The following is a 14,666-nucleotide window of genomic DNA, read 5'->3' as shown; positions in this document are numbered from 1 at the left end:
TCCAGTATTTACATCCATTTATTTTATTTTATTTTTAACTCTTTTGCTACAGCTTACCATGTAGTATTTTTCCTAGCAAGCAGTTATGTTGCCTGAACCTAACCATTAAACTTATGTATGAGGTGTTAATTTGAACAAAGATAGGAATGAACTGGAAAGGTTTGTGTATGCAAATGCTACTGAACTGGAGATAATGAGAAAAATTGGCCTTTAGAGATATATATAGAAAATTTCCATACCTTTTGCATGACACGTTTTTAAAACATGTGACTAATACAATAGATATCACAGAAAACAGCCTAGTTGATTACTTACAAAAAGACAATCTTTTTTTTGTATTACAAGTTTTCAAATATGCAAATTTATTTATTTAATGCAAACCAACAAATCTGGGTTTCAACCAGGAGACCAGTGTTTGTGTCTCATTCATGTCCCATTGGAAGTTATGTAGGCAAGTCATTTTTATTAAACCTTAACCATCCCTTTTTTGAACATTGTCCAAATAGTTTTGGTTCCTAAAATGAACATTTCGGCATCACAACATTAGTGTGTTTAAGACATTTAGTGAAATATCATATGAGCTACCAACCATTACTTTTCATAGCAAATCATGAACCTGTTCATGAGAATACACTGACTGAAGACATGTTCAGGAAGCAATGTAGCACAAAATCAGTGCAATTTGACCAGTGCATGAAAAAACATTCATTCGCTGTTGTGCCTCGCCTAAAAAAACACACATACAGAAGGTCAAATACACAAACTCATACTTGTCATACACATCAAGTGAGACTAACACACACTGACACACGCACACACATACACACACACACACACACAATCTAATCCTACACAAGGCTATTTTTACTGCAATCACAGAAATGGATTGCTTGCCGTGTGACTTCCCAGAATGGCTCACTTTCCACACATACCTGCCCTGAAATCAGTCAAGCGTCTCCGCCTGGCTTGACGTGATAGCCTCATAACATGTGTCGTTCACTTTGTGGCACTTTCGCTTTAATAGAACTGAACCCTGTCGCTGATTCGTCATGCCAAAGACTAGAAATGGGGAAAAGATATCGGACTATTAAGACATGCAGCTGAAATGGAAGCGAGGTGCACCTGCTGGCATTTGCAAAGCTCCGATGGAGGGGGAAAGGTCACGTCAAGCTTCTTCAAATGCAGTTTTGCCATTACTTACGATGTTTTGATTGAAGCTTGACACAAATCACTCCGAGTTGCTTTAATTAAAAAAGCAAGAATCACCCAATCGATAACAAATGCCCCTTTATTTTTTTATGCTCAAATCTCGTCTATCATCCATTTCCTTCCTGCAGTTTATCTTCCCGGTGCCTCCGCGCATCATCTTTTATCATTAGAGCGACTGTATGAGAGGCCATTAGAGAGAAATTGACCCAGCTCCCTGCCAGTCTCAGCAGGCTGCAGCCTCATCAAGCCGGCCCCTTCCCCCGCTGAGACCTGGATGGTCGGCCATTACGATTGGAAGCGGATTGGCGAGCTGTAAAATATTTATTGATGCTCCACTTGGCCCCTTGGGAATTGTGCACAAACTCGCTCACGCACAGTCAAACACGTTTAAACGCTGGCAACTCACAGACCAATACAATTAAACGTTGACCATGATCAGGTAGCTCTTCCACCAAAGAACATCTTTTTGTAGGTGTGAGAAAAGCTCAATGGGCTAATTATGATGTAGCAGTCAGATGGAGCATTTTAAAGTGACCAGTGTGTGAAGTGCTCTGAGCAGGCAGGATCAATGCTTCCTAAAGTCCATCACTAGGGATTCATTTATATGTAAACCGTGGCCTGCATCACTCAGCAGCATGAGCTAGTGTAATTAGTGCTGTCAATAAAATGACTGTTTTATGCTCATGGAGGGTGGGGATGTGAAGCATTTACATAACACGAGATAAGGGAGAAAATGGTGCACATGCCGACTTTACATGTGTGCAGCACTATTACCAGCACAGTAGTTTATTACAGCAGGGTTGAACTTTGTGTGTTCTTGGCAGCCGTGTGTTTATTGTCAAAGGTGGAAATGGGAAGCTTGAACTGATTGTTTACCGGAGTCATCAACTTACCCAACACCTTGAGGGATAGCCTGTGTGTTTGTGTGTGTGTGTGTGTGTGTGTGTTCATGGGTGTGTGCAAGAGGAAGGGAGGGAGCATTTTGCAGGCCCGGCGGACACGTGAATGCACAATCCAAAGATCATTTCAAGGTTGCTTTGATAGTAAGGAAAGGGCAGCGATGCGGAAAGACGCTGGGCCAAAAGATATGGACATGTGTACACACCCACTCACACCCCATCATACGCTCACACACACAGCCTGCCTACTCTACCATCTCTGAGATTTGTTCATGAATATTCATAACTCCCCTTACACTATATTCATAGATAGAGCACTTTTGCCTGGAAAGCACCTTGTGTGTGTGTGTGTGTGTGTGTGTGGTTGTCAGGGCTCAGAGATCAGGTACAGGACTGCCAAGCTGCGTGCGAGAGCTCTCTGGGGGCCTTTCCTTGACAGACTTGCCACTTGTTTTTCCCGCCTGTGTGTGTGTGTGTGTGTGTGTGTGTGTGTGTGTGTGTGTGTATAAACGTCTGTTTCAAACCATCTCCTGCTTTTTAAAGCTCAGTTAATGAAGTGCGATGCACCATTTCACTGGTTTCATGTGACTTGCAGATGAAATGAAGGGATCTCCAACAATTCACACCCTCACTTCTAAAGATGCAAATGTATATGATTAGCAGTTTGGTTAAGGTCAACTTGAAGTGGTGCACATTATTCTAACATCCTAAGCATGTTATAATCACAATGTTATGTTCTTTACTCTTAAAATGTAGAAATGTTCATGTGCAACCTGCTGTGGGAGGCTAGCTTCCATATAAACCAACTTGTGGCTTTATGTTAGATTTATGCTGAGTCACAGAGTAGTGACTCAGCATAAATAAGGTGCATATATCTCTATGGGGTTTTTTAGTCTTGAAAAAGTCTTAATCTACAGTCATGGAAAAATATATAAGACCATTGTTTTCTTCTTTTTCTTTTTCATTTGAATGCCTGGTACAACTAAAGGTAATGATAACAACAAAAAATAGAGTTTAATTTAAGAGCTGATATTTAGACATTTTCCATGGTTTTCTTGATAATAACCAAAATCCTCATCAAGAAAACCATGGAAAATGGCTAGATATCAGCTCAACAAGATATTGAAGGAAAAAAGGGTGGTCTAATAATTTTTTCCATGACTGTATTAGCTCACCTGTAAACCAATTTGTAGTGCAGTTACCTGTCTGAAATGTTCTTAATACATGTTTGTATTAAGTTAATAATACAACACATACACTCAAAAATAAACCTGTGGTTGAATTTGAAAAGAGAACAACATACAGATACACCAGCTCATCCTGTATACACTGTAACATCATGCAGATTTACAATGCAATAAGAAAACATAATTTTATTAAAATGGTATGTTTCACAAAAACAAACAAGGTATTGTTTCCCTGGTGTCACATCTGAGAATGATTCGACTTGTAAACATACAACACGTGGTATTTCTGCTAATCCGTCTGAGATTACAAACCCAAGTCACACGCCTCGATTTATAAAAACCCACAGGCAGCTGCCATCGCTTGGCATGTGGGGATTGCTGGGTTTATTTATAGTCCAAGTGTGATTTTCATCCCCTATCGAACATCAGATGCTGGTTACGGGCCGCGAGTGGATGTATCTGACACAGCGAGGGCCTTCAGCTCCCTCAGCCAGGCCGCTCTGAATCACAACGTCTGCTTGAAATGTAAATGTAAAATGACTCAGTGCGACTGCTGGACTCTCACCAGCCCTCGCCGCAACTGTGATAATGTCCTACGTTAGGATGAATGAATATATAATACACTGCATATGTGGGATGATATGCACAGGCTACTTTATACTCACCGTGACACAATACTGTATTATCTGCAGAAGTACCAACCAAGGCAATTTCTATTCATTTATTTTACTTGGAAGTACAGAACATTGAGGCAGTGCATTCACTGCTCACAGAACAGATCCTTGATTAAGGTCTCCTGAGATCTAAGGGAAGGTTTTACTTTTATTCTGTACCCACTCAATGTGAAGAGAATAAAGAGAGTAATACAGTGTATTTTTACTTGTTCGTTTGCTGTGACACTTTCTCAATAGTTTGACGTTTCTGGGAAATTATGCTTGTTTGCTTTCTTGTCGAGAGTTATATTTAAAAAAAAAAATCAAAACCACTCTGGTCTGTGACCCTGTTTACACTTGGTTTTAAAATATCTCTTGGGTGATCAGATCACACCTCCACCACTTTCACTAGAAGATGAAATTGCCCCATTTATATTTATAACCTTGGATAATAACAACAACTAGAGTTACTAGTTGTTATATTGCTAGCAATGCCTTCCCAGGTAACGATATGAGTGCTCTCCATTGTTACAACCTTCGGCACTCTGCCACCACACGGCCTGCATTGATGACGTATTTTCCTGTTACGTTCTTGTCGGGGATGCATCTGTGTTTACAGCACATTATATATGTGGTCAAATGCGTTCTAGACCACCTCTGCAAGTGATTATAGTGATCCGATCACAATGCATCTTGGACCCTGTTTACACTTGTATTTAGCGCTCACTTTTAAAACCAAGTGTAAATGGGCTGTTTTTTCTAAATATGAAGCTAGCTGATTAGCTTAGCTAAGCATAAAAGGGGGGAACAGTCGGCCTTGCTTTGTCCAAGGATTTTTTTAAAAATCCACCTATAATACCTTAAAGCTGGAGAGACACCAAATCAAGCATATATAAACCCACAAAGGTAGTGCAGTAAAAGAAACCTGATTTATATTTGGTCAGAGCTGCGTAGTTTGACATATCTGAGTTTCGAGAGTTTCATAGGTTGGGTGGACTTTATTTGCAAAAAGGTAAGGTCAACTTTTGATTATGCAAAATAGGATTTAGTGAATGGTCAGTCAACTCGCTGAGCTGTATCTACATGCTACTCAGGGCTGATCCCCAGTTCATTCTAATGTTGACTGACATTAATGGCGTTCTTTTGCCTTAATAATCAATAAAACCACCAAACAACACACAAAAGCAGTCAGGTTGGGAACTCATAAGATTATGCATATTTCTCCTTTGTGTTGCTTTTGATGCTTTTTCAATATAGCTGAAGTAAAACCTTAAAAACAAGTTAATTTCAATTGACTTTCATTTGACTTTGAATTTCCAGGTAAAAATATGAATCCCTTATACAAATGGAGAGTAGTATCAATGTTATTATCTAACTATTAGCAAAAAACAAATATATTTTCCAGAATGCCAACCAGTTTCTTTAGAGCAATGTAACCTAACAAGTAATATGTAGGTAGCTACTATGTGTAGTGAACAAAACAAAGGGCAGATTTATTTTAATACTAAGCTGTCTCCATGTAGACCCAGAATTGTCGTCACAGCGACCTGCTGTTACTATCACTATTTGGCCTGAGCTCACGGTGGAGGATTGATCATCTCTGCATGCGTCGAGGTGCCAGCTTGGCCCTGCAGAGCCTCTCTCTGAGCTCCTGGAACATTCTAGCGAAGGCCCAGAGGAGCAGGAGGAGGAGGAGGAGGAGGAGGTGTTCACAGTGCGTCGCTATGAACAGCCGGCCTGTCTGCCCCTTGGCATGGCCGACATGCACACACTCACAATCAAAGCAAAGTAGTGAGCGAGCGCGTCAGTGGGACTACATTAAGGGGAGCTGGGCGAGCTTGCGAGTGCCAGCCGGACCTGGGCAGTGAGTCTGTGTGTGTGTGGAGGAGAGACTCTGGGTTTTTGCCAGTCAGAGAGGCTGCTAAATATGTCCTCATTCGAGCACCAAACAGAGCTAACAGGGGTTATTCCAGGACACACTCATTCCCTCCTCTGCCCCTCCGTCTCAGTGTTTCTCTCTCGGCCCTTCCTTTTCTCCCTCTGCGGTCTAATATAGAGCTCATTTTGTGTCTGTTTCTATGTGCCAAGGCCAGAGGGGGTTGTGTGTTTGCGTACGCGTGCATGTGCCAGCTGAGGCTGCCGCTGCTGTCTCGACGGCTGCTTTATTTTGGCTCCAGTTGCCATAGCGACCCAGTGGGACTTTCAGTGTGTCTGAACCAGTGATCCGATCAATGCTTACCAACACCAGCATCAGAGGTGTGTCTAGTGTAGCTTTGCATCTATACCATGCGTAGCATTAAAATCTAATCCATGCTTCTGGATGACAGATGACAGGAGGTAAACGACAACATGTTTAACTATTTCCTTCAAGCTTCTTATCAGTTCACACTACTGACCTCCCACCTTTAGCCCGAATGTTTACCCGGTGATGAAAACGCGGCCTCATCCCAGAACACGTCAATATTGGAAAGGCCAACAGTTACACAAGAGGTGTATTCCAGTAAAGCTGCGACCTCTGTGCCAAGCATTACTGTGGGTTATACTCTCTGTGAGGGCAGCTTTGGACAAATCAATAGAATATTACTCTACAGCCGGGCAAACACCACCTAAACCCCAACGTTGGTTAGTTTAATGTTTTTATTAGTTTTTTCCCCTGTTTACGTCTCCAGAACAATTTTCAGTATTAAGCTCTGAGCTACAGCGACTTACATTCTTAGCAGTCTCTCACACAAGGACGCTCCGACAAAAGACGAAGCTATTTTTGATACACGGCATTCATTCAATTGGAGCTTCTTTATTAGTAAGCTGAATCTACAAGGTCTGTCTCATTGTGATGGTTAACATAACAAATCCAGTCATTTCAGAAGATGTAGGGGCCTTACGTCAGTCACAAGTTGTTCTCAGAAAGGATCACGCTATTTGTAGAAGTCAATGTACTGTTAATATTTCCTTTCATGACACGAATTATTGATTAAAGGTGAAGTGATGACAGACTTTTGGCGAGATATTGTGCATTTCTGTAGGTGTGTTTGTTCTCTTCTGTGGGTGGAACAGGTGCCAGCATTGAACAGAACATCAATGATGTTTGTATGCATTTTCATTACTAAGACTCAAGGCTTTAAAAGCTGCTTGCATGAATACATCCAAAATCGGTCGGATTAGGAGAAAAATATTCCCAATGGCTTCGGTATCAGAGTGATTATTTCCTTGTACAGAACATGAGGAGAATTCAAATATCACTATGTATTTTGCATAAACTTGTGTGTGTAGGAGTATGACCTTAAATCCTAAAAGATAAAAAGGTACAAAGGGTTTGTTAACTTCATTGAATTCAAGTCATTCAAAAGTGCAGTTGCTAAACTTAAACTTGAAGGCCGTTTGAAGAAGTCAGAGCCACATTCCATTCACTTTTTCCTTGAAGAAGTCGGCATGAATGACGACATATCGCAGTAAACATAGCAGAACCGTACACACTTGATCCCTGATTATGATCGCTGCGACGCCTCTGCAAGGAAAGCTGTTGACCCTGGAGCAGAACGCTATTTTTTATTTACAAAATCTTTATTTTCACTTGCATTACCAGGGAACTTCTACATGTGACAACACCAGGAAATGTTTACCTCATTAGTGCTTCCTCGACACCGTGTTCCTACAGAATGTGTGTTTGTGTGCACATGTGGTTCATATTTGTGTATTTGTTAACCGAGGGTGTTGAAAGTCATCAAGATGGGAAAAAACAGGATGTCAAATACATCACAAGGTGAACATGGGACACAATGTATGTGTGTGTGTGTGTGTGTGTGTGTGTGTGTGTGTGTGTGTGTGTGTGTGCATTGAACTCTCAGATGACCTTAGTGGCTTCAAACTCTCTTTATAGAAAAACAATGCAGACTTCCTTAAAAAGTCCCATGGAATCTGCTCTTACTGTATGATGACATGGAGATCAAATACACGATCACAATCAGTCACACACACACACACACACAATGAGATTTCTAATGGAGTATGTGGATGAAAAACACCTAACCTTTATTATTGTCAAGGTAAAATAGTGATTTTCTTTTTTTCCTTCATTTCTTTTGTTATTTTCACATCTCTATAGTGGCTGTGACTGCACTTCAGGGACTTCCACTGGCTAACTATAGCCTCCCTCTATGTCATTTCCTCTCTGGGGGGCTGAACTCTACTTCATCTATTTATGGTCCAAATTATTGTCAGAGGATGATGGATGACACTTGCTGGGTGAGAGTTGGAAACTGCTCTGTGTTGGCAAACACTCAGAAAGAAGTGAAAAAAATAGTCATAAAAACTATTGTTTGACCTTAAAGAATGCAAAGTGTATTTCCGAAGGCATGTAGTTATTTCAGCAACTTCCTATCAGTGGTGGCTCTACACAGGGGCCTACAGGCGCCACTGCCCCTGTGAAGAAGCCTTTGGCCCCTGTGTCAAATTAATAATAAAACGATCAATTTATAGACACAAGAAATAAAACAAAACAAAGAAAGTGCGGTGCGGTTTCAGAAAATAATCAAACAAAGAAAAAAAAGAAGTGCAGTGCCATTAAATGGAATTGTGCACAAAAATGAGAAATGTCATTGTCGTACAAAAAAAATTGTTATTGTTGGTAAGTGTCAATGTTTTAATCAATATGTACCTTCCAAATATACTTAAATGAGATTTTTAAATAAGCTAAAATAAAGTTTTGAATGCTTAAATATGATCTTTGCCATTTTTTAATGTGCTCTCTGATCAAACACTGGTCCCTCCTTGGCCCCAACAGTAAAATTTGTCTAGAACTGCCACTGCTCCCTGTGTCATCTGAATCTGTTAGATATGAACTCCTGTTACATCATGTAAACAAACCAAGTACCAAGTGCAAAATGCGAATAAGACTATGCTTAGCATCAAGCTAACATGTTTGATACTGCTGTTTCACTTTGGTCCTCACAAATTAATTATCAACATCTGTATAAAAAAAAAAAAAAAAAAAAGAACTCCCCGTCGGGGAATCGAACCCCGGTCTTCCGCGTGACAGGCGGAGATACTGTCCACTATACTAACGAGGAAGGCGTACAATTTCCACGAGGTGGGCGGTGTAGTTCCAGTGACGACATATAGATATTCAAGGAATTTAAGTAGCAAAAAAAAACGTGAATGTGAATCCTTTAAAATTACAGTTTTATGCATTCATTTGTCATAAAATGTGGTCTGATCTGCATCTAAGTCCCAAGAATAGACTAACACAATGTGCTTAACCTAATACGACACAAACAATAACAAAAGTGAACCCTTAGACTCCATCAGGAGCTCATTGGAGTCCAATCAATGAAACAAGCCTTGAGTGAGATGTAGAGTAACTTTTCTCAAAGGGTTCATACACTTTTTCTTTCCACTGTACTTACATACTTGCTTGAATAACTTCATGCAGTCACTGGAACTGAGCTATGTCGTTTTTTGACAGGCAAAAAGTCACCTTCCTCGTTAGTATAGTGGACAGTATCTCCGCCTGTCACGCGGAAGACCGGGGTTCGATTCCCCGACGGGGAGTCATTTTCTGCCAACAAACGACCAAAGTTAAAACAGCAGTATCAGGCATGTTAGCACGCTAAGCATAGTCGTATTCGCATTTTGCAGGACTTTTGTTTGGTTTCAAGCTAACTCTAGCAGACCTTAAATTACTCAGTAAGGGGAAGATACCCTAGCCAAGGCTGGTCAACATTTGTCAAATTAATTCTGATGCAACAAACATTTCAGTCCCATAAAAATTCAGCTGTATCCACTGTTGTTGTCTTCCCAGACACATTCATTTGTCTTTGTCTCGGGACAGCATGAAACATGGCCAATGGTAGCTGACATGAAAGAACAGTTAGAATGGCCAAGGCAACATATTTTGTTTCCCGTATTTGTCATCTGAGTTTGATGTGTCAATAACTTGTGATGAAGGAAATATTCTTCTGATATTAATTGTATGCTTAATGTAGACCTCCCAACCAACTCTATTTTATCACAGCATTGTCATGGTAAAACCTAGAGGTGGGAATCACCAGAGGCCCCACGATACGATTTTATCGCGATACTTGAGTTACGATACGATATTATTGTGATTTTAAGCATTTCGCGATATGGTGAGTATTGCGATACAATATATTGCGATTTTACTGTTTAAATTACTTATTTAACTGCACTTTGTGTCCACAAAATTAAATTAAATCAATAATTGTTTTGTCAAATAAGACAGTCTTTTTATTTCTCCACAATGAGAGTCAAACCCACAGACTGACCAACAAATTATTCAGTCAAACTGAACCGAACTAATATCAAACATGCAGTGCAACGTTTGTTCCGGTGTGACTTTCATGTTCTGCTCGAGTCTAAAGAACGTGAGACAGGCGCTTCCAGTTATCTGTCACACAATGCGCCGTTATAGTCACATATGAAGCTGCTGCCCGCAACGTCCACGCAACACAAGTTATCGCAAGTATATCTGCTGTTCCCAAACTTTCCTCAACTTCAAGCTTTACTGCTGTGTATAGCTTTGATACGGCTGTGTCCGTGAAATAACGTTGCGACGGAGTCACATACCTGGTTCCAGTGTCTTTACCATGTAGCTAAAACCACAGTTTCTACAACGTTGTATGGCCTCAAGTCTTTGCACATGAAGCAAGCAATGGATTGTGTTATTTCCTTTGCGCGTTCTGCATTGAGAGGCAGTTTTGTCGGCTGGTTTCTCGGTAGCGCTGATGTAGCATTAGCTTTGGCGTCATCAGTTAATGCGATCTCAGGATGGTGCCGAGTTAGATGAGCCCGCAAGTTCGTTGTATTCCCCGAGTATTTTATTTTCATGCGGCACTCCTTGCAAACGCCATGTGTCATTTCTATCTCATTCGTCCCTTCCTTGTTAAAAAAAAATCCAAAATAAATCCACACGCTTGACATTAACGCGGACGGGGCTCTCCTTATTTATTATCTCCGGTGCCGCCATCTTTGTTGTACCAACTTCTTCTGTCACACTGACCATCACCTCTACTGACCTCACCAGAATAATACTCAACAGCACCATCTAGTGGATCAAAAAAGAAATTGATTTAATTTTAAGTACCAAAGAATTCACTTCATTTTTTCCATTAATTATGACAAAACAGTATCGATACTTGGCGGCCATGAATCGATATTATATCGCCACGCAAAATATCGCGATACTATGCTGTATCGATTTTTCCCCCCACCTCTAGTAAAACCCCTTATACCTAATGACACCTCAAGCATGGGAGCTGAATTGGAGGGAGTCCACAAAAATATTAACGTTTTACTGTGTTTACCTCAACTAGAGTACATGCCTCCGACTAGGGTGAAGAGGCCTGGTTAGCTTATTTTATAGCTATATTGTTATTGTGAGCTTTAATACTCCCATGCATGCACCTTCAACACACTGTAGCCCTAATAACATCACATTCAATAAACAGCGTGACTGCAAATACACAACAAGAATGTTTATTACACAAAAGAAAATACAGGCAATCACCCTTTACTTTTTTGACCTGGTGACCCTTTGAGTCATAGAAATAAAATAAACAAAAAAATATACCCGGGGTTTTGTAAGTCAGTTATGGTACCATATCGTTGGCGCGCATGTTAAGTTGGAGCTCATGTATCCTTGTGAAAATGTTTCTCAGTACACACGGACAACCACAGTTTTCTCAAACTCTCGGTTCAGAAGAGTAAGGTGAGTGGAAATGAAGAAACTAGTCCCGCTGACACGTGCTCCTGAAGCAGCAGGTTCTCTGGCGACAGTGTGGATCCTGAGCACCCTCTACAGCAGCAGCAGACCAGCGGCAGGCATGTAGGTCCGAAGGCACGGAGGCAGGCACACTATGCATGAATTCAAACACTAATAAACTCACTGTTCATTCTCATACATTTTCATATTATTACCAGTTCAAATAATGTTCATACTCACTCAGGAAACACGGCGCAAAATATTTCTCCCTCCCACACGTGGTCTCCTTCCAGCTAGCCGGGACGAGGCTAACTCTAGCTCCATACACAAACGATAATGGCGTCTCGGACATTCAGTACAATTCCCGGCTGAAACAGCTTTGAACTCACATTTGGGCTCACTTTCCATTTAACACCAGTAACACACAAACAAACCATCCGGTTTAAGGTTTTAGTAACACCAGTAACTTTAAACGGTTTCAAATAGCTTACAACTACTTTTCCATGGTGTTGTCACTCTTTTTCCTCGTCTCTCCCCGTTACTAGCCTGAGCCTCGTCTCTTTTTAGTCCCACCCCCCTTCCAAATCCGATAGATAGTTGACAATCGTCTCTGACAGGCAAGGATTGGCTAATAACAGATTGATACCTGGTTACTCAAATAAACAAAAGAAACGTCATGAGACATTCACAGACCATGAAAAACATGGGACATTTTAGAACTTTCCCCAAATGAAGTGCAATTTCTCTGTATTAATTCAAGCTTATTTCACAATAGAACTAATTTAACAGGCAATATTGCAAAATATACTAAATATTTGTAAACCAAACGCATGTTAATACATATCATTTATAGCAGGGCGCTACATTAACATCAACTTCTGATTGAGCCCCAGCCATTTCCAGTTTAAACTCCCATCCGTGTACGGATACAGATACAGGTAATGTTGCACTCGCTCATCTCTGTGTATTACATTCTGATTTTCATTCGAAATAAAATAGAATATAGCCAACAGCAACTAAGTTGTCATTAGCAATGGAAACTTTCAGCTCCCTTTTGATCTTCCACCAGCCAGCTGCCACCTTATTTATGTTTTAGTGTGAAATTAGGTATCATATAGATTACTTCCTTTGCAATTTCTCCTTTCTCTATGTTGTTTGATTATTCATATCCAATTCTTTCTTTGTAGAAAACTGAAGAACAGACTGGAAAAAATGCATCCATGTGGATACAAATTGTGCTGGAGGGATGATAGTGACAATGGAGGATAGCAGTTTTTACTCTAGTGGAAGTGAACACATTATTATGCATTTTTCTTTCTGCTCACGATTATCTATGTGTTTTAAATGCATGCATACATAGATACATACATACATACATATATGCATGAATACAGCAGTATCCTGAGTACTATTAGCCGCCGTGCTGACACAGGCTCTGGGGGAAAACAGGAAATGGAGCATGGTGTGAGGTCAGCACACCACTGACTGCCCAACCATGGAGCAGCTAAGCCTGAGTGTACATCACACCAGTGTTTCCCCCTGAATGGTTACATCCCGCAGCAGCTGTGGAGACTTTGTGATGCGCGCTCTTGCCAGGCATTCCCTCAAAGCATTCATTAAAGGCTCTTAATTCTATATATATGAATAATGTGGTTCTTCCATCTAAATAGTGTGGTGAAAGCATATCTGATTAGGATTTAAAACAGCATATTCATTTTAAAGAAACAGTTTGACATTTGAGGATGTCTTATCTGCTTTCTTGCCAAGAGTTGGTTAAGAAGATTGACGCCACTCTTATGTCTGTGCTTTAAAAATGAAGCTACAGATGGCAGCTGGTTTGCTAAGCTCAGTATGAAGACTGGAACACATTCCATTCCATGGTTGTTTAAAGAGTATAGAACAGAGGTATAGAAATGACAAGTTACAGAAATTGTTTATATTGGAATAATCCTTTGGAAAATTTAAGCTGGTGTTGCCAGCAGAACCACTGTTTTCCTATGATATGGCACACCTGGCATGCACTTCACATTTCCATCGACAATTCTGTGGTGGCTTTTAGATTTGCAGAAAAGTTAAAATATTTAAGCACAAGAAACTGAGTCCGCCGCTCATCATACTTGGCCCTACCATTTGGCAACCAATCAAATCTAGCAAGAGGCAGTCTTTACTACATCTTCCTTTGATGCTGGTAGGTAAATACACACCACAGCAACAGTAATCAACAGACGGTGACACAACAATTCGTCCAGCTCATCTCAAAATCAGCGAAACAACTACCACGTCTTACATTTATGATTTCTTGATGCACTTAGGTGGTCAAATGCACTTCAGAGCACCTCTGAAAGTGGTTTAAGTGATCAGATCTGAATGCATCTTCATGGTCGTGCTGCCACCTGTGATTCAAATGCTCAAGACACATTAAGGGTCTTATCCAAATATGTGTCTATGACCCCTATTCAACCGAGGCAACGGGGGCCTTATCTCGAACCAGTTCCTCATGTTTTGACAGCCAATGAACCACCACAAACCTTTAACATCAGGGGCTGGGGCTGGTATTATTATGTTTAAGGAGACCAACAGAAACGTTGTGATCACCATTTTTAAAAACACAGAGGTCACTATGGACGCAAAATCAAAGCAGTGGTGTTTGGATGCCTGGTTGGCTTGCAAAGCAAGGAGCAACATTTGTAGACTGTTGTGATTGTTGCCACTGTTGTTATTATGCTTGAGGTTGGCACTAGCGTTTCTGGGAAAGTGGAGACGTATACACTGACGTAATGACGTGGTACTCTAGCCTGTGGAAAAGAAAACAGGGTCTGAGAAGGTTCGCAAGTTGAACCGACTGTGAACCAGAACTAGAACTCGGTTGAAAAGGGGTGTTTTTAGCTTGGGAACCAGATTAATTCTGCCATTCTCATGTTTTATTTGCTCTGGCAATTGCCTCTGGTCCCTCCCCCATTTGGACAGATTACCAGTCGACCTGGCCCTGGATGGACCAATC

The 14,666-nt window shown here is 40.8% G+C and overlaps 1 long non-coding RNA gene and 2 other non-coding genes across 3 annotated transcripts; 1 reads left to right on the top strand and 2 right to left on the bottom strand.

Annotated features, from left to right (window-relative positions):
* Positions 1-8,942: 8,942 nt before the first annotated feature.
* trnad-guc (transfer RNA aspartic acid (anticodon GUC)) lies at positions 8,943-9,014 on the bottom strand. Its single transcript has one exon. It is a non-coding gene; the product is annotated as a tRNA-Asp (tRNA).
* A 409-nt stretch (positions 9,015-9,423) lies between these two features.
* On the top strand, positions 9,424-9,495 carry trnad-guc (transfer RNA aspartic acid (anticodon GUC)). The gene has a single exon. It is a non-coding gene; the product is annotated as a tRNA-Asp (tRNA).
* Positions 9,496-11,423: 1,928 nt separating this feature from the next.
* Positions 11,424-12,166, bottom strand: LOC131961070 (uncharacterized). The gene is made up of 2 exons (XR_009389828.1): positions 11,906-12,166; positions 11,424-11,817 (listed from the first exon to the last, which is right to left on the bottom strand). It is a non-coding gene; the product is annotated as an uncharacterized LOC131961070 (long non-coding RNA).
* Positions 12,167-14,666: the final 2,500 nt, after the last annotated feature.

This window comes from Centropristis striata, chromosome 22, assembly GCF_030273125.1.
Source record: "Centropristis striata isolate RG_2023a ecotype Rhode Island chromosome 22, C.striata_1.0, whole genome shotgun sequence".
Lineage (NCBI taxonomy): Eukaryota > Metazoa > Chordata > Actinopteri > Perciformes > Serranidae > Centropristis > Centropristis striata.
This window is presented reverse-complemented; position numbering and strand designations above follow the sequence as displayed.